The 24,152-nt window shown below is 36.2% G+C and overlaps 1 protein-coding gene across 4 annotated transcripts in view; it reads right to left on the bottom strand.

Annotated features, from left to right (window-relative positions):
• Positions 1–24,152, bottom strand: part of LOC136035292 (hemicentin-2-like) — a 215,730-nt gene that overhangs the window by 2,037 nt on the left and 189,541 nt on the right. The window lies entirely within an intron of this gene.

Genomic DNA, 24,152 nt, shown 5'->3' with positions numbered 1-24,152 from the left:
TACAGACTTGTCCTGAGAATGTATTTTGAGGCATGTACCAGGCTTATTTGTCGTTCTTAAAGTAAATAAGTGTAGATCATTGTACTCGAATCGAAACGAAACCCTGTATTCTCAATTGATTGCTGCATTGTGGTCTGGATTTCAAATTCTTGATTTGGAATTGAAGAACTAAAATTCTCAGACTGCTGAATAATATCATTTTTTAAACATTTTACTTTACTGAAGACGTTTCTTTTACTCATCCTGAAAACTATTTTTAACCTGAAACACTTACATATAATTTTGACATGTTAAGGTGGAAAGCAGATATAGATTTAACAATGATGAAAAAGGGGAGGTGAATAGCTACCAAGGTAAAGGGTATGATTTCTTCTTCTTTTTTCTATTGCTTTTAAACGCACTTGTATAAAACATTTATAGCTAAAGTATCAAGATTGTTTTCTTTTACTATATTTTGGAAAAAATAAAAACACGAGGAAATATTTACAGGCTGTGATATTCGCTAATTCAAATTTTTCTGTTACTAAAGTTAAAAAGGTTAAGAAGGTTTCCTTCTACTAAGGTTAAGAAGGTTGAAATTCCTTTTAGAGGAGAGGGGTTGCGCATCGAATGTTTAAATCGGTGCATTTTCCCTATTTGTGGGCCCCGTTAAGGCAGGTAAAAGAGATGAGGTTAGTAATAAGATTAACCATATATATCACAATGGTCAGGGGGGGGGGGAACGTTCAAGCGCATGTATGTATGTGTATGATGTGTGTGTATGAGCACATTAGCTCTCGAATATACTACACCAACTAGGACGAGTCCATTTATCTTGGGATATTGGAATGCCAGTCCCCAACTATGTTTTTGTTTTCAAAATCTGAGACAGAGAGGAACTTGATATCCAAGGCTTTGCTTGCAGGTCCAAAGGTGTACTGTGTGAAAACACACAATGAGGATACAAAAAAGTCAGTCTGCAAAGGGGTGCCTTCACACTATGAAAAGGAAAATTTCGATATGAATGTTTATAGGAACGTTGTAGAGAATAATTTAGTTCCAGGAGCAAATAAGACTTGAATCATTTGATTGTCATTTGTATGAATTTTTAAACTCATTAAATTTTCCAAAGATTTTTATTGGGAATAAACATATTTTAAATTGATTAAGGGAATATGGAGGCTATATCAAAATATATATCATCCTCGGATAGCAAGCCAAGTGGGGATGATGATTTAAAAGGAATCAAACGAAAGCGTCTTTCCACCACTTTTAGAATGCAGAAGGTTAGTGGACACTTCACACCGAGTTTATATTCAACATGGCTAAGGTTTTGAGACGATTTATTGAAAATATTGGTTAAGTGGGAAGTTCAAGTTCCCCAACCAGCCTTGTCTGAGTCACCAGAGTTGAAAAGAAGATAGCGACAGAGTATTTAAAGAATGAACCCAGTTACACTCTTCATCGAAATTATAGAGTGTGTGGTAATCATTATCTAAAAACTAAAGCCTTTTCATATTTTAAAATCAAATCTTTTTACTCTAGGTGAGATTAAAATACGTCACAATAACCCGTACAACCCTGTTTTACTTTCAATCAGTTTTTAGTCGCTTTGTATATAATGCCCCATTGTGTTCAAAGAAAAGCAATGAAGTTGCTAAAACTCTCGAATCTATTTTTGAGATAGGAAAAATTCGAAGAGATCGGGGTCATGAATTTCTTAATCCACATTCAAACAAGTTTTATTGAAATATAATATAATACTCTATCATATTCATAGTCCGATAAAGGCAGCATTGGCTGAACGTTTGAAAGAACAATCTCGAGATAATTTAATTTCAAAAATACTGCTGCTTTTATACAAGATTTAGATGAAATCATGTTGATTTATTATCAACGTCCTCATCGATCTTTGTTCAATCATAATCCTCTTGAAGTTTATCACAGTAACAATACACTTAACATTTTTCTTAACCAATATTCCAGTGAAAAGGTAGTGAAGAGAAAATTACTTTAGATGATACAGTTCGAATCAATTGAACAATTAATATTTTTAAAAGGGGAATTACTGGTGGGCCAATGAGCTTTTTAGGTGTGAAAAGTCTTAAGACTCAACCTGTAACATATCATCTAAATGATAAAAAATTGATGAGATTATTGGGGGTTCTTAGGACTATGAATCACAAAAAGTTAAAACCATTGGAATGTATCAAACTGAAAAGATATTAAAGACGCATACTAACAAAGGCAAAAGACAGCTGCTAGTTCGTTGTCTAGGATACAATTCTGATTTTGATCCTTGTATTGCTGCTGAAGAAGCTCAAAATTCCTAATGTTTTTTATGTGACATTTATGTCCAATGTCTCTGACATTGGATTATGATGACTGTGATGATGATTGACTATGATGATTTTAATAAAACAAGCAAATTTAGGAGAAGACTCGCTGCCACCATCGATTTCTAGGGAAGGTATGAAGTTACTCTTGTTGATTGTATTCTTGAAAATACATATGATATACTGAGAAAGGATCTTACATTTGGTATAAAAGTGAGATTGGCCACTCGTAAGTGAAGAATCATGAACTCGGAAGTGAAGAGTCAATAAACTCGGGTGAATGTCCATTCAGCACATTACCATACAAGAAATATGCTAGTATGAGTCATTTGTGTCGAACTATAGATAGAAAAGTCTCTTCTCGTAAAAATGGTGCATTCCATTTTAAGTATTCAATGGAACACAGGAAAATTTACATTAGTTTTCCTATTGACAATGGAATGATTCATCTCAATCATAATGTGAAGGCTGTCCTTGGTTTTAAATGGAATATAATCTATTTGTGTCGAACTATAGATAGAAAAGTCTCTTCTCGTAAAAATAGTGCATTCCACTTTAAGTATTCAATGGAACACAGGAAAATTTATATTAGTTTTCCTATTGACAATGGAATGATTTATCTCAATGATAATCTGAAGGCTGTCCTTGGTTTTAAAAGGAATATAATTGAGAGTAAAAATCCAGGAAGCAATCCTGGCATGCACTGTGACAATTTTTCCGACTGTCCCCGGCATCTCATCTGACAATTGTACATTTCTTTACGCTTTTTTGCTAAAGCATCGAGAGTTAGCAATAGCAATATCCCGCTCTTGCGTATTTTTGAACAAAAAACCACTCACGAACACATTCACCACTATACTATAAAGCACCTTCGATATACTCCTGTCAACACTTCGTATTTGGAACTCGGTCAGTTAACATTAGTAAATTGGGCAATCTTCTAGCAATAACAAAATGTTTGATTGTAATTACATGTCATTTTCGACAGAATCGTTGAGATGGCTAATAGACAAAATACTTTTTTTTGTCCTGATATTAATTGCTATGTTGCTACTCTTGGTTCACGAATAAAGGGTCATGAAATGGACAATTACAGTTGTCTTTCGTCCAGTTATGATATTGGCAATTGGTTTACAAAATATTTCGTTCTGCACTACCCCTTGCCAAAAAATATATTGCAACGGCTGCCGCAGATTTCGCATCCTCGACACTGCATGATTGCATGATCTGGAAATAATTTCAAAGAAAGTGTTTTAAGAAATATCCGGTCCAGGGTGCGATACCTCGGCGAACGTTTGAAATCACAACCAAGCGGAAAATATTTAAAAAGGAGCGAAAAAGACCTCATCACTCTCATCAGTCTCAACTCAAGGTGGAAGGGTAAAACCTCACTCTTCTCAGAGAAGATAAACAAACCAAAAGTAAAAATTATTAGATCGATGGAGGATTTATTTTCCTCAATAATTGCCTACCAATGAGCAGATTGATATAGAGTCAAAACTTGCTCCGTCCAATGTCATTTTGCAAACAGTACTTCGCACTGTATCCCATGTGACAGTCTCTGTCACCTCAGCGATACTTTATGTCCAAACAACAGGTTATGACCTCTGTTGCTTTGGCAATTGAAAAATTAGGAGCTAGCGGAAATAATATCATAATGCTCGTTCCTCATACTATCACGAATCAAAGACATATTGCTATGGGTACGCGTACCTACACCGATTCTTCATTTATCAATGGAAAAATTCCTTCAAAACTCATTTCGGCTTCCGTAAAAAGTGCTAGCGTCGTTTAATCATGGACAAATGCTTCCCATAAATTTGAAATATTAGGTCTTTCATCTCTTTTATGTAAAGTAAATGGAATTCCACTCTATTATTTATCCTTTGATAAATCTTACAAAACCATATATGAGTTGACAGTGCAATCCCTCGATCGAAATTCACAACTATTTAAAAATGGTATAACTGAAGAAATGTTTGCGAAAACTCACGGTATTATTGTATTAGGTTTGTCCGGCACTCAAGATGTGACTATTGACCGAAAGGAGACCACTATTGGCCGACTATTGGCCGAGTATGTTTAGGGTGTAATTTTTCCAAACCACTGAAGGAGATTGTAGCATTAGTGTCGGTATATTAATTTGAAACCTATTGGAAAATTACCCCTGATGGCTGTGTTCTATTGTACTTGGCACCATGAACACAGATAAAATAATCAATGTATTCAATTTGAATTTCTACATGTTTAAATTCAAATTCTATTGCATATCCTCGGATTTCATCAAGCATACTAAAAGTGTTAACAATTCTTTGATCATTTTTAACAGTAGCCCATCAACTATTAAGACGGGGCATCGGCTATAATCTTTCAAACAGCAAAGTATACCCATTTTTCTATCCTCTTGGCCTGGCGTATACATTTTACACACCTCACACTAAAAAATTTCTTGAGCAAAGTGGAAAATATACTATTAAAAAATCAAAGCGAGTACAAGATATATAAGCCAAAGGTTGTAGTTTTCATGCATTATCATATTTTATTTTTCGATGTGGTGGATATACTCCCAGGGAATTTCTTAGCATTTATGGTGACAATCCTCAATTGAACAACTTTTTAGTTGAAAATACTCTTTCCTACCAGCATAATAAAACTTCTAGTTTCCTAAGAGTGAAATGTTTTAAATATGTTTGTGAGTTTGTTTTATGATAAAACTTGTATGTACAAAACTCTGTGTCCTTCTTCCTTCTGTAGATTCCTTCTGTAGATTCTTTCTTCCACGCATAGTTAATCATCGGAAACGATAAGTGGTGGCAGCTCGTTAGAATGTAACTTGTATTCATCTTGGCATAAAAAGTCAGGGTAACATTTTATAAAATATAATGTAACTTCATTTTTATTACATATCTTCGTAAATTCCATAAAACTATTCTGATTCATATTAATAAATCCACGTGTATCAATTTGTTTATTTGAAGCAATGTCGCACACAAAATTCTCGTGAAGAATCACTTTCTGTAGTGGCCAAAACAATTCAGTAGGTTTATAATCCTAGTAGCCGGTATCTTCACAGCGATGTCGTAAAACAGGACTCTCTTATTATTCCATCAATTGAAGCGTAGAGCAGGTTCTTCCCCCCGAAGCAATTTAAAACCACGACGGTAGTAGTCTATAAACTGAAGTCACGTTTAGGGTTTCTTGCAATCATGCCAGGGTAATTATTTCACCATTGATCACATTTATCATAGTGACAATTGGAGCATAAGAAACCTCTAGCGTGAAAATTACAAACTTCTTCAAGATAGGAATTACAGTATTTAGTTTTCACTTCGTATCTTCTATGCAATTTACATGGATTTCATAATATATGCTTTTGAATACAGTCACCAACAAAAGTAAATTCTAACAAGATGCTTTGTTTCAATTAATATGTTTATAAATTGAGTAAACACATCTGCGCCACTTCGTAAAAGTTTCATGCAATATCTTAAAGGCGTTTAATCATTTCTCAATATAGCGTTAAGAATTATCTGAGAAAATATTTTTCTTTGCAAAGAAAACTCTAGAAGACCATCATCTAGAACTAAACATTTTTTCCTAAGTCACTAAATTTTTTTTATTGTCAAATCCAATCATTTTTCATCTTGACACTCTCACTACCGAGTATAGATTAACAATGATTCTTTCTCACTGGTAGCAACCTCACTTCTTTTTTATAGATTGATTCATGGTTCAATGAATGTATCCTAGGGTAAACTATCTTTGGCATTATCAACGTTGTTTTTAATCAGTTCATCTCTAATTTCCTTGCAGATAATTTCTGATAGTGCCCATTTATTTTAATTTCAATTTCTCTGTCTATTATCTCATTATTTTTACATAGGTAACAATTTCGGCACCTAAACAAGATATTTTGCGTAACTTTGCGGGGGTACATTTGTGTTCTTTTTACCTTTCGTTGAATGGTAATAGTAGAAGGATGGTGATAAGATTTATGAACGGGTAACTTGTTACCATCAATAAGAAGTTGTCCTTCGTCATTAACTGAAAGTTTAGTGTTTGTGTGCCCTTTTAAAAATAACTTCTCTGGAGATGATACTCTCGAATCCCCACTATAACGCTTGAATTGTCTTGGTACATTTATGAAATATGACACCTTACTGTCATGATAACCCACGCATATATACTTCATCTTAAATTTTTTTAAATAAGATGTAGATGTTTATATTTCTGATGGAGAAATAATACTGAAGCAAAAATCATATAACCCAACAGGTTAGGCTAGATTTCGTTACCATCAAATCCAATTACGTAACAAACACATCTCGTGACATTTGCATCTCTTAGAAATCATCCCCTATTGTTTAATCAACAGCTAGGACTTAAGGGAGTAGTAGCTGCAATTGTACACCCCCTACGTGTCGGTCAAAACCTGAAAGGTGGTCGTTAGTGAGGAATTTATTTATATTCATATACTAAATATACTAATAAATATTAGTATAATACATATACTAAATTTCCTATATATTATTAGAAAAGAGCATAGCAACTGAATGATAGATTGATAGTAGTAGGGCCATAATAAATTCCCTGGGGGCCCTATCCCTTCAACTCCCAGTGCTGGGACTTTTTTTTAAGCCTACTGGATATTTGGCAGAGTTTTTTTAAGACATACTTGCCTCTTATGTAATACTGAATGTTTTTTTCAAGGTTGTTACGTAATTGTTTATATATGCAAGTGTTTTCTGTAAGATTTTTTTAAGACCTGCTTCGTCAAGCCCACTAATCAGGTTTGGAACCCCCCAGTTTTATTAAATATTTGATCATTGTACAATGTTTTAACTTATGTTGATGTCATAGGTTTTTGGTGGAGGCTTACACAAGCCTCAGATTTTGTTTTCATCGCTGCTAACACACAAAGGTTTCCCATGATTTATTGATTTCATCAGCAACAAAGGTGTCCTGTTACGTGGTCTAGGCTTTTTTTGGCTTTCAACATGGTTATGAGAGAATTTTTTATTGTTATAGCGGGTAATAGGCTGGGTAATTCCATTTGTTCCTTGGGGCTACTAAAACCCGCATCGAAACATGTAATTTCATCAGTCAAGCTTTCAACATGACTCATGAAACAAAATAAAAAAAAATATCCGAGTACATTTGCAGGTAGGGTTCTAAGCACATTAAGGATAGCCCTACCCCACCCCATCCCAAAAAAGGGGAGATGAGTATACTGAAATTGGAGCTGATAGAATTCTCTATGCAAAATTAACAGCTAAAACCCCTTCCCTCCCTTGTCATTGCGTGGTTCTCAAGGTGATATAGTCCTACTCCTCTTATCACATGAAAAATTGTAAATATGTTTCTATTTTCATGCGTACTGAAGAAATAAGGCTAATTCTGGCAGATGTGTTAGTCGCAAATTAGCTGCTATCCGTCAAATAGCAGGATTAAGCCTTTAATTATAGCACATTGTCAAGACCGGTTTGATGTTGGCTAATTGAGGAAGAGAGTTGGTTTGATACTTTCCATTATAATTTTGTGAAAAGGGTCTTTTTCGCATTTCAGTCAAATTATTCCACTGTCTGCTAAATTGACACATTTTTAATAACATAGTTATATAAAAGCGTGTTATACCTTTCATTTTTGCTCTTTGAGAGGAGTGGAGGAGGCTTTGATTATTATTTTTGCATTCTCTAATTTAAGTTGTAATTAATTTAAATAGCTCTATTTTCAGTAGTCGATATTTATTTTGAGGAAAGAGGGTGGGGACTGAGCGTAATTTATTTGGAAAACTAGAATAGTCATTCGAATTAAAAATAAGGTGAACACAATGCACGTTGAAACTATTATGTTCAAAACTCAATTATTTGGAAAGTTAAAATATATAAATGGTTATTTCAGGGTAACCCTAGCCATGAAGAAGTTCCCCCGCCATAAAGGAGAAGGTGAATGCAAATATTGGACCTAATGTCTTCCCTCTAGAAAGCGGTGAATTCGCGGAGACTCAAATGGCAAACGGACAAGGTGAGGATGCAAACACTTCATTACTATTATTGTAAGGCGAGAATTCCGCCATTTATTGGCCCCCAGCCCCATTTCAAACATGCGAGTCCTTCTGCCCTTCATTGCCACTATGAGCAGATGGTCAGTCAATTCGTAAGTTTAATTGTTGAGACTCATAGATAATAAACATGTTTCCTATAAAAAATTCGTATTTATATATTTTGGGCATGACAGGAATTTTGAAAAAGCTGGGATACCGAGAGACCCCTTGCTCAATGACTTTGGGAGGAGAAGGGAGTTGGAGGGGACCCTGGCCTTGAAAAAAATCCGTTGATTTTTTAATTATGGAATAGTTGTGGGCATCAAGTCACGGCTTATTGTAAAAAGGAAGCCAAGACAGATAAACCAATTGAGTGAGAAGAAAAACCTGGCATTAGTTCCCCCTTATTAGGATTGTACAAAAAGGAGTTTCGTTCATTTTTTAATAGATATATTTAATCTATTATCCGTCCATGCATCATTGCTTGGGCAGTAGAAACAAGGTAGATAGTCATGGAGCTAATATAATGATAGAATCTTTTAGTTTTCCAGTTGTTTGATTAATTTGATTTGGGTAAACGGCAGAAGTATGTGGGTGCCTCTCTTATTGGACCAATACACGGTTTGTTATCTTTTAGCAAGTCACGCCTGTCAAGAGTCTCAGGCAGGTTGACCCAGAATTCAAAATTGACATAGAACCATTAGATTGCCTGGAATGAGAGGTAAACAACGGACGCGCTTACCTATGGACTTAGGCAGGTTGAACCAAGAATTTAGAATTGAAATAAGAGACCATATAGAATATGTTTTCAGCTTAATAATGTATTCCTTTTACAAGGTAATAATATATTCTTTTTCAGACTATAATATTGTTATTTTACAGGATGGAATCGTAAGTCTTTCAAAGGGAAAATAAGTTGCTATTATTTTTTAGGTTCTCCTAGTGGCATTACCACCATCTCAAAGGGCCTACAATCTCTACGGTTATATTGAATCACTAATGAAGACAGAACAGGCCCCAAAGGAAAGTGAGCGGGAGGGGTAAGTTTACCAAGCGTTGGGTTGAACCCTGTTAATGTAGCTCCCCCAATTTTCGATCTTGACGCTTTGCTCTCGATCTTGACATCGATCTTGACATCTCGATGCTCTCGATGAATGTGTGCCTTGTACAATGAATATATTTTTAGAGCTGAGTTTGGAGACCCCTTCAACACCCATACAGCTGTTGGTATCCATTCAGATCCGATTGACGTTGCCCACACCTATGTGGGCAAGATTCAAGCCCTTCTTGAAAAAATAAGTTTAGGAGGCGTGTGGAGAGGATAGCGTTAAAGCATCCTTCGCACGAATTTTTTTTATTTAAATGAAAAGTCTGGAGAGGTATACTTGCAATATATAGAAACAGAAATGCACACACTTCATTCACACAGAAGTGCACACACTTAGCTATAATGAATTTGGAAGTGGCTCAACAGTTCTATTTATCGAGAGTTTAGATCTTAATATAGCAAAATTTACAAAGGAGTTTGTTTTAAGAGGCGAGAGGGGAAAGAAGAATTTTTTTTAATGCAGATTTAAGGGGTTTTAAGGGTGTGCAACAAATTTATTTCAACATGGACCTAGATTGATGCAAATGCGCATTTTTTATTGCAGCCCTTAAACTCAGGGAGGGGAATGGTGGTAGTAAAACACTTTTGGACTATTTTGGACCCATGAAAGTTGATGGGGCTAGAGAAGGGGCGGAGTTTCCTAAAATAGACTTTGACTGTTTAAAGGGGAAATATCCTGTAACACTTGAGGGAATAGAGAAATTTTTGAAAGATTTAATGAACGCTTAAAGATTGGTGTTACAGTTTTACAGTGTGACAAAAAAATTTGAAGAGTATGAGTGTAAAGACAAAAAGGATGTATAATATTCAGTGAAGATTCCGTGTGTTAAATCGGTGAAATACTGGGTATGGCTTCTTTACGAGCCTGCTAGCAAAAATTATTCAGTTGGATATTTTTCTAATTACAAATATTAGTCGGGTTCTGCGAGGGTAAGACCATTGCGAGGGGGGGCGTGCTGTTATTGTTCAATGTGTCTATCTAGATTTCGCAAAGAATTAAAATTAAAGCATCACTTTAGGCACTGTACTTCGGAACGGGATGTATGCGTAGAGTGAAGACCCCAAGTCGGTCTTGAAAAAATTCAATAGTCGCTGGGAGTAGGGTTCCTTTTCCATCCCAATAGTTTTTTTCAGTCTCCATGACAGCAGTGGTTTTATGTAATTTTGCACAAGGCAGAATCATTGTATTTAATAAGTATTTGATATTATACTATTTTTTTGCCTCGCGTGCCCGGGCCTGGCCGTCGGCCCCCACAGCAGCCACCGCGCTTTCCGGCTTCATCCAACTGGCCATCCTGCCCCCTCAGGGCCGGTATGCTTAGGTATTTTTCAGTGCTATTTTATAAATATGTTGTTTTTTCCAATGCTTCTATATATATAAAAACTAGCTGTTGGGGTGGTGCCTCGCGCCACCCCAACACCTATTTGGTGGGGGCACTTCGCGCCCCCCAAGCCCCCCGCGTTCGTAAGTCGTTACGCGCCATAATAGTTACGCGCCATTGTAGTTGTGTCCCTGTGTCCCACCTGTGAATATAGATATATATATATATATATATATATATATATATATATATATATATATATATATATATATATATATATATATATATATATATATATATATATATATATATATATATATATATATATATATATTTAACTACGTAAAACTTGCGAATATACTATATTCTTGGCTGTCCCATGGTCTGTGCATATAAATAGATTGTCAAGTTTATCGACTCTTGAATATGCAACATATAATTGTCCATGGGAAAAACAATCTGTATTCAGATCTATACCTCATTATTCTAATGATTGCCCTTGAGCTTTTTTGATGGTGATTGCTAATCGAACATTCATTGTGTCCTCGTCGTCATTTATTTATCCCCCTGTGCCCCCGGCGTCCCCGTTGTTGTTGTTTCCCTGTGTCCCGGTGTCCCAGTCTGTAATTTCTCTTTGAGTGTCGCGGTCGTCATTTATATTCCCTGTGTCCCGGTGTCCCGGTCGTCATTTTTGTCCCGGTCGTCATTTGTGTTCCGGTGTCCCAGTCTTTAATTTCTCTTTGAGTGTCCTGGTCGTCATTTATATTCCCTGTGTCCCGGTCGTCATTTGTGTCCCGGTGCTTTGTTGATGGTGATTGCTAATCGAACATTCCTTGTGTCCCGGTCGCTTTCTCTTTGAGTGTCCCGGTCGTCATTTATATTCCCTATGTCCCGGTCGTCATTTGTGTCCCGATGTCCAGGTCTGTAACTTCGTCAGTCAACAAACATGACGTCAGTCGACACACAAAAATGACGTCACTCGACACAGAGACACAGAAAAAACTAATTTTATATATATAGATGTCCCGGTGTCCCGGTCGTCATTTGTGTCCCGATGTCCCGGTCTGTAATTTTGTCAGTCGACAAACATGACGTCAGTCAACAAACACAAAAGTGACGTCACTCGACACACAGACACACAGACAACTTATTTTTATATATATAGACAGATAGATAGATGTCCCGGTGTCCCGGTCGTCATTTGTGTCCCGATGTCCCGGTCTGTAATTTCGTCAGTCGACAAACATTACGTCAGTCGACACACAAACTTGACGTCACTTGACAGACACACAGACAACTTATTTTTATATCTATCTATATATATAAAAATAAGTTGTCTGTCTGTCTGTGGATCAGGTGACGTCATGTTTCTGTGTCGGCTGACGTCATGAAATTAGTTGTCGTCATTTTTGCTGTGACGGTGACGTCATTCAAGATATTTAAGACATATGTTCACGTAGAAATCTATTAATGTTTAAGTTTACAATGACTGATGAACTTACCATGGCAAAAGCCGATGAAGATGCTCAAAGAGTCTATGCCAAAAAACTTGCTGCTGATAGAGAAAGTCAGAAAAGAAAGCGTGCCGAGGAACTACCAGAGCAACGCGAAAGCAGACTTGCTGCTAAAAGATAAAATGAAAAAAGAAGGCGTGCCGAGGAATCAAAAGAACAGCAAGGAAACAGGCTTGAGGCTAAAGAACGCAAAACCGCGCACTTAGATGAAAATCCACCTGGAAAGCAAGAGTCAAAACATATCAAAACTGAAAATGATAGCGATGATGATTGGGTTTGGGATTTTGACTTGGATAAGGTCATCAATGCCTACCAGATTTAAGTTAAAAAACGGCGGTTCGGCGATATGTACTTCATAGTGACGCTGAAAAATAAAGAAGAAAAAAAACTGAAAAAATGTAAAAAACCAAAAAAAACTAAAAAGAAAAAACACTCAAAGATAAATTACAGACCGGGACACAAATGACGACCGACACAGAGGGAATATAAATGACGACCAGGAACCTCAAAGAAAAATTACAGACTGGGACACCCGGACACAAATCACGACCGGGAATATAAATGACGACCGGGACGCAGGGACACAACTACAACGGGGACGCCGGGGGCACAGGCGGGATATATAATTGACGACTGAGACACAGGGATTGTTTGAATAGAAATTACAGACCGGGACACCGGGACACAAATGACGACCAGGACACTGGGACACAGGGAATATAAATGACGACCGGGACACTCAAAGAGAAAATACAAACTGGGACACCAGGACACAAATGACGACCGGGACACAGGGAATATAAATGCTATTTATATGCACAGACAATGGGACAGCGAAGAATGTTGTATATTCGCATGTTTTACGTAGTTAAAAATATATATTTATATCTATCTCTATTCACAGGTGGGACACAGGGACACAGCTACAATGGCGCGTAACTAATATGGCGCGTAACGACTTACGCGCGTGGGGGGGGGCTTGGGGGGCGCGAAGCGCCCCACCAACTAGGTATTGGGGTGGCGCGAAGCAAGTTGTGTGTATGCATGTTTGTTTTTTTGTACAAAGAGTGTTTGTATATGACGTCATTATTAGTACATAAGGCTCTGTATATGCACAGACATATAAATATAAATGCTATTTATATGCACAGACAATGGGACAGCAAAGAATGTTGTATATTCGCATGTTTTACGTAGTTAAAAATATATATTTATATCTATCTCTATTCACAGGTGGGACACAGGGACACAGCTACAATGGCGCGTAACTAATATGGCGCGTAACGACTTACGCGCGCGGGGGGGCTTGGGGGGCGCGAAGCGCCCCACCAACTAGGTGTTGGGGTGGCGCGAAGCGCCACCCCAACTGCTAGTATATAGATAGATAGATGTCCCGGTGTCCCGGTCGTCATTTGTGTCCCGATGTCCCGGTCTGTAATTTCGTCAGTCGACAAACATTACGTCAGTCGACACACAAACATGACGTCACTCGACAGACACACAAACAACTTATTTTTATATATATCGATTACAAGGTTCGAATCTGGAACCTCTCAGGCCTAGAACCTGGAACATAACGCTTTACCAATTCAGCTACTTCGGCTTGAATACATTTACCTTTTTTAGTTTTTTTTAGTTTTATTTTTTTTAGTTTTCTTTTTCTCCTTTATTTGTCAGTTGTTTTCCTTCTTTTAGTTTGTTTTCTTTTTCAGTTTTTAGTTTTTTTATTTTTTTATTAGTTTTTAGTTTTTTTTCCTTTTTGTTTTTTTTGTAGTTTTTACCTTTTTTTTAGTTTTTTTTAGTTTTTTTTTACTTTTTTAGTTTTGAGTTTTGTACCCTCTTTTAGTTTTTTTTAGTTTTTTAGCTTTTTATTTTTTTTTTGGTATTTTCTTTTTAGTTTTTTTTTGTAGTTTTTATCTTTTTTAGTTTTTTTTTTCTTCTTTTGTATTAATGCTAAAGCCAACGTTCGAACCTGGAACCTCTCTGACCTAGAGCCTGGAACATAACGCTTTACCAACTGAACTACTGTATTTGTATTTGTATCGGATTAACGACGCTTCTTGACTACTAAGGTCCCTGCGTTGGCCCTGTAGTGCATTCCTGCAGCATGGTTCGATCTCTGGGTCCCGTATTACGACGCTAAGGTCAAACCCACTGCGCCAAGACAGGTAGTTATATAACTGAACTACTTCGGCTTGAATACATTCGTTTTTGAATTGGTATGTGATGAAATAATTCAGACGTCATATGCGGACTGTGACGTCACTCGACACACAGACACACAGACAACTTATATATATATATATATATATATATATATATATATATATATATATATATATATATATATATATATATATATATATATATATATATATATATATATATATATATATATATATATATATATACTAGCTGTTGGGGTGGCGCTTCGCGCCACCCCAACACCTAGTTGGTGGGGCGCTTCGCGCCCCCCCCAAGCCCCCCGCGCGCGTAAGTCGTTACGCGCCATATTAGTTATTACGACCATATTAGTTATTTACGAACATATTAGTTGACGACCGGGACACTCAAAGAGAAATTACAGACCGGGACACCGGGACACAAACGGCGACCGGGACACAGGCAATATAAATGACGACCGGGACACAGGGACACAACAACAACGGGGACGAGGAAGGGGGAAGGGGGGATATATAAATGACGACGGGGACACAGGGAATATTCGATTAACAATTTCCATCAACAAAGCCCAAGGGCAATCATTAGAAAAATACAGTATAGATCTGAATACGGATTGTTTTCCCATGGACAATTATATGTTGCATGTTCAAGAGACGGTAAACCTGACAATCTATTTATATGCACAGACAATGGGACAGCGAAGAATAATGTATATTCGCAACTTTTACGTAGTTAAAATCATATATATATATATATATATATATATATATATATATATATATATATATATATATATATATATATATATATATATATCTATATTCACAGGTGGGACACAGGGACACAACTACAATGGCGCGTAAATAATATGGTGCGTAACGACTTACGCGTGTGGGGGGGCGAATCGCCCCCACCAACAGCTAGTGTTTTATATAAATAAAGTGTTTTAATTTTTTCGTAGTTCATTTACTGTCATTAAAGGAAACAAATATTTTCTTTTTGTATTTTAGAACATGTGGAATTATTGTTTATTCAACAGATTGTGATTAGGTTTGATTAGTTTTATTTTGGTGTTGAAAAGTCACCATCTATGAGTATAAATGTGTAGATAACAACAGTAAAGAGTTGACTTTTAAAAAGAAAACTTGCTCAAACTATTAGTGCTCACACTTGCATAGGTTGCTAAAATAAAACAAAGGATTCTAAAATACAAGAATCTACACTAAAATGCAAAAGACCATTTTAATTGAACCTACGTATAACAAGTTAGTTAGAATCAATGATTCACAACATTAAATATATTAACATGCACCAAAAATTTTAAACACTGTGTATTTACATAAAATAAGCAATGAAAAATACATATTTCCAAAAACATGCGTTTAAAAACACATAGGCATGCCCTCCCTGAGGAAGCGGGGCGGCCGGTCGAATGCAGCTGGAAAGTGCAGGAGCCAGTTCAGGGCCCGAAGTGCGGGCTTGGTGGGCCTGGGACGAGAAAAAAAGTATAATATTAGACTCTTTTTAAATACAATGATTCCACCTTGCGCAAAACATATAAAAATATTGCTGATATGAAGAAAGACAAAAACTATTAGGACGGAAAAAACGGACAGTCCTCCCGTCAACTATCGCATTTTCTCCAGACCGAGATGGTGTATTGTCCACATACATCCCGCTCCGAAGTAAGGTAGTGACCATGTGGTAGTGCATTCACGCCGTCCGCGCACAAATATGGCTTGTCCGACATGCATGACATGGTATTTTTTACTACCAGCTGTAAGGGTGTTAAAAGGGTCTCCAAACTCAGCTCTAAAGACATAATCATTGCGCAAGGCAGAAGTACAAAGATAAAAACCTAGTGCTATAGGCGGTGAGCCATCTCCACTTTGTCCTACTCCCCCTACTCTCCCTCCTCATAGTCACTGTGAGGGATTTTTAGGGTGGTCTCCCCCGGGTCTGCTTGCACTTTCTCGAGCTTGTTAGGTTTTAGCTCATAGTCTCCCATTCATAGTCTTTGTCAAGCCCGATATCCCTCACATAAGTGTCTAGATCGAAAATAGGGAAACTCACATTACCAGGGTTCATTCCTACACTAAATAAATTTGCCCCCTCCCGCTCACTTTCCTCTCGGGCCTGTTCTGTCTCCATTAGCGATTCAATATCATCGTAGGGATTTTAGGTCCCTTGAGTTGGTGGTACTGTCGCTAGGAGAACCTAAAAAATAATAGCAACTTAATTTCCCTTCGAAACACTCACGATTTCATCCTGTAAAAAAGAATATATTTATCTGCAAAAGAACATATTTTTGAGTTGAAAACGTATTGTATAATCCAGGTAACTCTCGGAGATCTCCACAAGTATAGACATCAGTAAGGGGAAGGGTACTTGCCACTTAGACGTGTTAAACACCGAATCAGCGCACTAGCCACTTGTACGTAGAGACCCAATACTACCAGTTAAAAGTTCAATGACCTGAAATTATTCAGTAAACGAGGGTTTCCCCCTCCAAACCTGACCTTTACGTGTTAATTTTCTATTAGAAGTTCCTTTAATCGTTTATGTTACTCTTAACTTTCATTTGAAAAAAGAATTAACTTTTTATCACTCAGCTTACCCACAGTTACCCTGAATAAGAGAAGGGCTACCCTCCTCAAATCCAACCCATTAAATAATTTTTTTATCAGCAAAAGGGGCATAGTAACAGCATGTTATTGAGGGGTGCAAGAGGGGTCTACATACTTAGAATCAAGAGACAACCATAGAATTGTCCCTGTTATTAAGATAAAAAAATATTTATAGCCCTATTTCTTAGAACCAGCCTAGTTCCCTGCTATTAAGCTAGGAACAAAACCTATAGCCCTTTACTGAGAGGCCAACTCCCATCCAACACCACTGAGTTATATCAGTTATCTATCTTGAAATTATAACCTACAGCCCTATTTTTGAGTAGCAAACTAGATAATTTCACTGACGAAGGCGGTTGTCTATTGGTGGGGTGTTGGTTACTTTTTTATCGCCAGGAATCTCCAAACAAATTCTCCAAAAATTGGTCAGCCCTTTCCATTTGCGTTCGTTCTTCGCCAAAGAAATCGATCATTAACTGGTTAATCCAACATTGATCCTCAATGGAAACATGTAAAAAAGAATAAAAATTTATTTTCCTTTGAAAAACTTATAATTTCGTTCTGGGAAAGAATATTAATATTAAGAGAAGGCACCTCATCCTTGATTTGACGAAATTACTTTCTTTTTACAAAGGATATATTATTTTCATCTTGATGAATATCCTATTTTATTTTTTGAGAACCAGGGCCCCTCAAACCCTCTCCATCTCCCCAGAACTAATGGAAAAGGTCCCCAACAACTCAGTCATTTTCGTTTTGAAATGGTACGGTTTTAGATTGAAGAGGAGTATATTATTTAACACCGATGAAAAACCTGTTTCATGTTTTAAAAACGAGGAATCCTCAAAACCTCTCCTCCTCCCAGAAATAACAAACAAGGTCCCCTACACCCCATTTTTTCTCCCTTTGAATAGGCAGGGCTTTAGCTTGGACTCGGGTATATTAATTTCATTGTAGTGAAAAACCTGGTTTGTTTTTGAAAATCAAACCCCCTATTTTCAGAACTAACAAACAAGGTCCCCTACATCCCAGTTATTCTCTCTTTAGATAAGCACGACTTCAGCTTGAATAGGAGTATATCGTTTTCATCGTAATGAAAGCAGTTTTTGAAGACCAGGGCCCTTTCACAACCCCTTCTCCTTTCAGAGGTATTGAACAAGGCTCTCTCGATATTCCGTATTTTTCAACATCCCTGTCATGCGCTAAAACATATAAAAATGTCTTTTTTATCAGCATATTTTTGTTATATATGAGTCTCATATATAACATTCCCTTACGAATGGACTGACCATGTGCCGACCATTGCTTTGTAGGTCAGAAGGCGTTGAATTTTCGCTACGGTGCTGGAAGGCAGAGAAGTGGCTGCATTTTTGCCTTGCAATGATGGTAGTGAAGTGCTTGCATCCTCACCATGTGCATTTTCCATTTGAGTCCCTGCAAGTTCGCCGCTTCCTAGAGGGAACACAGAAGTGCCAATATTCTCATTCAACTTCGTCTTCTTGGCGGGGGTCCCCTTCTTGGCTAGGGTTTTCCTGAAATAATGATTAAAATGTTTTAGTTTTTCAAATAATTGAACCTTAAAAATCCTAGTTTGAACTTGCATTGTGTTCCCCTTAAATTTAACTCGAATAACGGTTTTAGTTTTCTAAATAACTTACGCTCGGACCCCACCATCCTTCCTCAAAATAAACATCGACTACTTAAATTGGAGCTAGTCATCTTTTCCATATGAAAATAGTAATCTTAGCCTCCCCCGCTCTTCTCACAAACCAATGATTTAAGGTAAATATACCACACTTTTATACAACAATTTTACAGAAAATATGTCAATTTAGTAGATAATGGTAATATTTGGCTGAAAAGCAAAAAAGACCCTTTTTGCAAAATTACAATGGGAAATATAAAAACAACCCTCTTCCTTAATTAGCTAACAGCAGGCTGGTTTCGACAATGTGCAATAGTTAAAGGCTTATCCCGCTTGTTTACGGATAAAAGTGTACTTGTGTTTAACCCTTCCGTAAGAATAAGCCTCGTTTCTTCAATGCGCTTTAAAATAGGGAATAAATTTGCAGTTTTCAATGAGATGCCAGAAATAGGATTAAATCAACTAGAGAACCATGCATTGACAAGGGAGAATTTTTTTTTTATAAATTTTGTATAAAGAATTATATAAGCTCCAATAAATTTATATAAAGAATTATATAAGCTCCGATTTGAGTATACTCACTTTCTTTTTTTGGGGTGGGAAGGGCTATCCTTAAGGTGCTTTGAACCTTACCTGTAAATATGTTCGGACCAAATCCTGTTTAAAGTATCTTGTTTCACGAGTCTTCTTGAAAGCTAGACTGATGGAATCGCATATTTGGATGCCGCTGTTATAGCCTTATGGAACAAAGGAAATTACCAGGTCCAATACCTGCTGTGAGAAAAACAAACTCTTGCACACCGATGTTGAAAATTGACAGATTTCTAGACCACGTAACGGGACACCTTTTTACTATTGAAAATCAATATATAATGGGACACCTTTGTGTGTTAGCAGCAATGAAAATAAAATTTGAGAATCCAAACAATGGCTTGTGTAAGCTTCCACAATAAATTATGTCATCTACAAAGTAAAAACATTGGACTAAGATTTTTTTTTAATCGTGGGTTCCACACTTGATTAGCGGGATTGAAGAAGCATGTCTTGAAGAAATCACAAAGAAAATATTTGCATAAGTAAACAATTACGTAAAACCTTGAGAAAAATATATAGTATTACGTAACAAGCTTCTTCATCTTGAAAAAGTGCCGGCACTAGGATTCGATGGGATAGGGCCCTGATGGGAATTCTTATGGCCGCACTACTATTGATATGGATTTTTTGATATTCTAAATATAATATAATATATCACGGTCAGAATAGAGAGCTTAGCTTATATTAAAGGGCAAAGTAAACGCAAAATTATAGGTGAAATCAAACTAAAAATAATTATGAACTTTCGAAATATGAAGAAACAGAGTAACTGAGTGATATATCGATATAAATTTCTTTTTATTGATTGGATATAATAGATTAACTCAAATTCTCAACAAAGAACTTAACCCCATAGGAAGGGCATAGTAAACAAAGAATTTTAAGAAATATAAATGCAAAGAAGAAAATCATGAAAAATGCGTAAAAGATTTAATGCAGCAAAAATGGCTCTATTAATACTTGCTTTTAGCTGACAAATATTTTTTTTGGATTACATCGGACTCGTTCTCTTCAACTCTCACCTCGTTTTCTCATTTTATGGAATTGCGACTGTGTCGGTCCTTTTGCTCCAAAAGAAGAATACAAGAGCAGGAAGAAAAACGATTGGGTCATTAAGTTTGTCGCGAAGAATAAGACGACTTAAAACTGGAGCCGGATTTGTATTTTCTAGAATGCCAGCTATCTTTTTCTATCCCTAGTCATTCTTACCTCAAGTATCACAAAAAGTTTACTGGAGTCGGTTGAATGGTTTAAAATTACTTCGGACTAAGAACTGAAAAGGAAATAGCAAAAATCCTTGAGATATTTTCTTTTATTTGACAATATTTTGCACCAGGTTTTACCGCAGCCCTAGTGTTCAAGGTGACGTCTATAAAATTGTTAATGTTTTTTTTCATAGAAAAAAAATCATTCTAAAATCAAAAGATATTATGCTAAGAAGTAATCATGGGAAAAAAATCTTCAAAGCATACAGAAACAGTAAATATCTGACTTTGACAAAGCTTTCGAGTCACGAAGCATATTTTGATCTAATGTACCCTACTAAATCGTCTTATTTTAACATAGCTGGAAGTTAGCGTAATATTCTAACTCAATATATTTAACACCCTTTCAAACTCTCAGTCAGCCACATTACTGACCATTTTATTAACATCAATTCTCTATCTATGAACAGCTCATGCACATATGGCTTGAATGTATATATGGCTTGAATGCCGTTGCAGATAAGGCTCTGCAACAGCATTTCAGGTCTTTTGATACATACTGCTAAACCTATCTCAGTATAACCAAATTGATAAATTGATCTCAATTTTGTATGGTTTAAACGATTATATCCTATTTTCAAGAATTTAAAGTACTATTTTCCAAAACTAGGAGGTGTATACAGAAGAGACTGTGGATTTAGGTTTGTATCTCACAATTTCAAAAAATTACGTTATACAATAGCGTTTTTAAACATAAGCACCTTTAGAATAATACATAAGTACATTTTCGTTCAGCAATGACTATAAAAAGCTTTTTCCACAATTACACACTGAATAAAAAATGTTCTAGATCTATCATCATACAACATTCTATTGAGAACATATCATAGTTGCTCAAAAAAAGACGCATATGTAAGAAGAAACTTCTAATTCACGGTAAATAAAATCCAGTGCTTTTACCAATTTAGACCAATTATAGCTCAAACAACACTTTTGTAAATTGTGTCAAAACAGTTCCCAGGCCCAGAATTTCTGCCATGAACAATCACACCATTACTACTTCTACCACTACTGTTCAAGCAAGGAACACAACTAACTACCAGAATTCCTACTCATTGTGTAAAATTACATGACAGGTAGGTGTCAAGTGAAACCAAACATGCATTTGGTTGGTCATCTTTTCCATTTTTTTTTTAAATAACGACTTAGTGTCAAGTGGCACCGAGCTTAGATTTTAAATTGACACAATAACAAAGGTAAAAACCCTTCCACCCTGCCACATTTTGCATACTCTTAAAGGTTCTGACTTGTGCGCACATTATCACTTCTTCAGAACCAGGTTCTTGTTTGGACTTTTAACATCCAAAAAGTTATCTCAGTTTATTCTTTGTATATTTATTTAATCTTCTCCCCTCTCCGGGGCATAAACAAATGACAAGCTAAGAAAAATAACAACTCTAGGCATGCGATGAATATTCTTGGATTTCCTGTGAGACAATCTTTTTGCTTTGCTTTTTAAATTCAAATTTGTTCTCTCAAACCCGTCTTTCACGAATGTGAATGTCGTCTATTGCTCATTCTTATTCAAAGCTAGAATACGCTTTTGACATCTCAACCTGTATAAAACTGCAAGGGGGAATTCGCAGAATAAATAAAAAATGGGAAGAACTCTCAGACACACTTTTGTGCTAAATTTTGAGATACACTCTCATCAGGGAGGGCAGAAATAAATGTTGTAAAGGGGAGAAAGTGGATATCAAAACAATCGACTGAAATGCAAGAAAAACAAAAATTAAAATGTTAACCTGTAGGTCATCAGTTAAAAATTAAAATTAGTCTTACTTACGAAATGCAAAATATTTTGATTTGACTAAAATATTTTTTTACTATTGAATCAGTAAGGTTTTACTTTTTTTCTTAAATAAATTTCATTTGGTTTTGATGGGAATTATTTTTTTTTGGTTTGAACAGCTTTTAAATAATAATTTTGACATCTCTTACTAAATTCGAATAACGTTCAACTGAATTATCGAAGAATAACCTTGCAATCTTTCTGCATTACTTTACCGAATTGCCTAATTAAAGCCTTTCTGCCCCTACACACGAACCTTTTGGAAATCGAAAAGTGGTCCAACGTCTGGATAGTCAGTTTCAATGCAGCAAAAACAAAATAGCTGATGATATCTCGACCAAAACTACCCCACATACACCCCAGCTTCATCTACATGAATAAAGTTATAAAGAAAGTCGACAAGCTTCGTCTCTTTGGGAAATAATTTTCCATAGGGAGCCCACCTTGATCAAGTGAGAAGTTGATACGCAAGAAAGTTGAGGATCACCCTCCACTACAAAAACCTTCTACTACTCAGCTTGATCATCCAACTTTGCAAGTCTTGGTCTTGCATCAGACCCATCGCCAAATATTAATGCCTTCTACGCCAGAGCTCTGAAAACGTCGTTGGCACCACTCCAAAAGATCTAAAATAGTGGTAATTTTGCGAGTTAAGTCGGTACTCATGACTCTTTCCAGTCCGTTAGTGAGAGTTTGATGTAACTTCGATGGCAGTTTTCTGCAAGTAAATTAATTTACCTACTTTTATAGACCTTTGTCGTATTTTGCCACTATTGTCCAACTGACAAGTCAGACAGGAAAGCACACAACTCAGCACACACAAACGCGAGAACAGGATATTTGAAGAACAGCTTCATTCGACTTTGAACTTTCATCTGGAATGATCTTGGTGGGGAAGTTATCCCTAAAAGTTTCTCTGTTGACTCTTTAAAATGAAGGTTCAACAGTCATCTAAAAGTCCGATAAAAGGCTAGCGGAAACTTTAATTGTACCTGACGCCGTGAATTTATGAATAAAAAAGAAAGAATAATACTATAATCAAATAACTTACTTAATCACCAACAATGAAAAGATAATAGAAACAAAAGTAGAAACTTCCTCGTTACCTTTATCATCCTTTTTAGTCTAAATAAGAAGGCTATTTCCTTATTGAGAGTTGGAACAAAAGTAATCAATCCAACTAAAGGAAAATGTTTTTCGTCTTATCATTAGCAGTATATTATTCTTTTTTCGATTGTACATTATTTTTTTGTATAATAAGTATACAAATTAAATCTGTCTTCATTTTATATATGAAGATTTTGTCAATAGAGGGGTAGCACAGAAATTATTTCCTATTTTCATTTAAATTAGTAATAGCTTAAGGTCTTTTGTGTTAATGCTCGTGCATTCCCGAGGAGATTTTAGAGAAGCCAACTTTCTTTTGGGAAGGTGATTTCAAAAAAAAAATGTACTCGGCGTTTTTAAAATATTATTAACTTGAACAGGCTTTGCTCCTGAAGGTCGAAGTCTATACATATGATAAATAGTGAGGAAAAGGTGCGCAACTTGGGAGGAAGTTCTTTAGATCAGAGGCTCTTAACCTTTCAACGACTTTTTTCTTTAATAGTTAGTGCATGTTTTCACGGTCTTTTTAAATAAACAACGCAATTATTGCTGACAGACTGCCTATGTTGACCGTATCACTTATCTTTGTATAAATCCGCTGCTCCCCTCCCGGAGTCACCCGTTCTCACAATCCAA

Source organism: Artemia franciscana, chromosome 14 (assembly GCF_032884065.1).
Source record: "Artemia franciscana chromosome 14, ASM3288406v1, whole genome shotgun sequence".
NCBI lineage: Eukaryota > Metazoa > Arthropoda > Branchiopoda > Anostraca > Artemiidae > Artemia > Artemia franciscana.
This window is presented reverse-complemented; position numbering and strand designations above follow the sequence as displayed.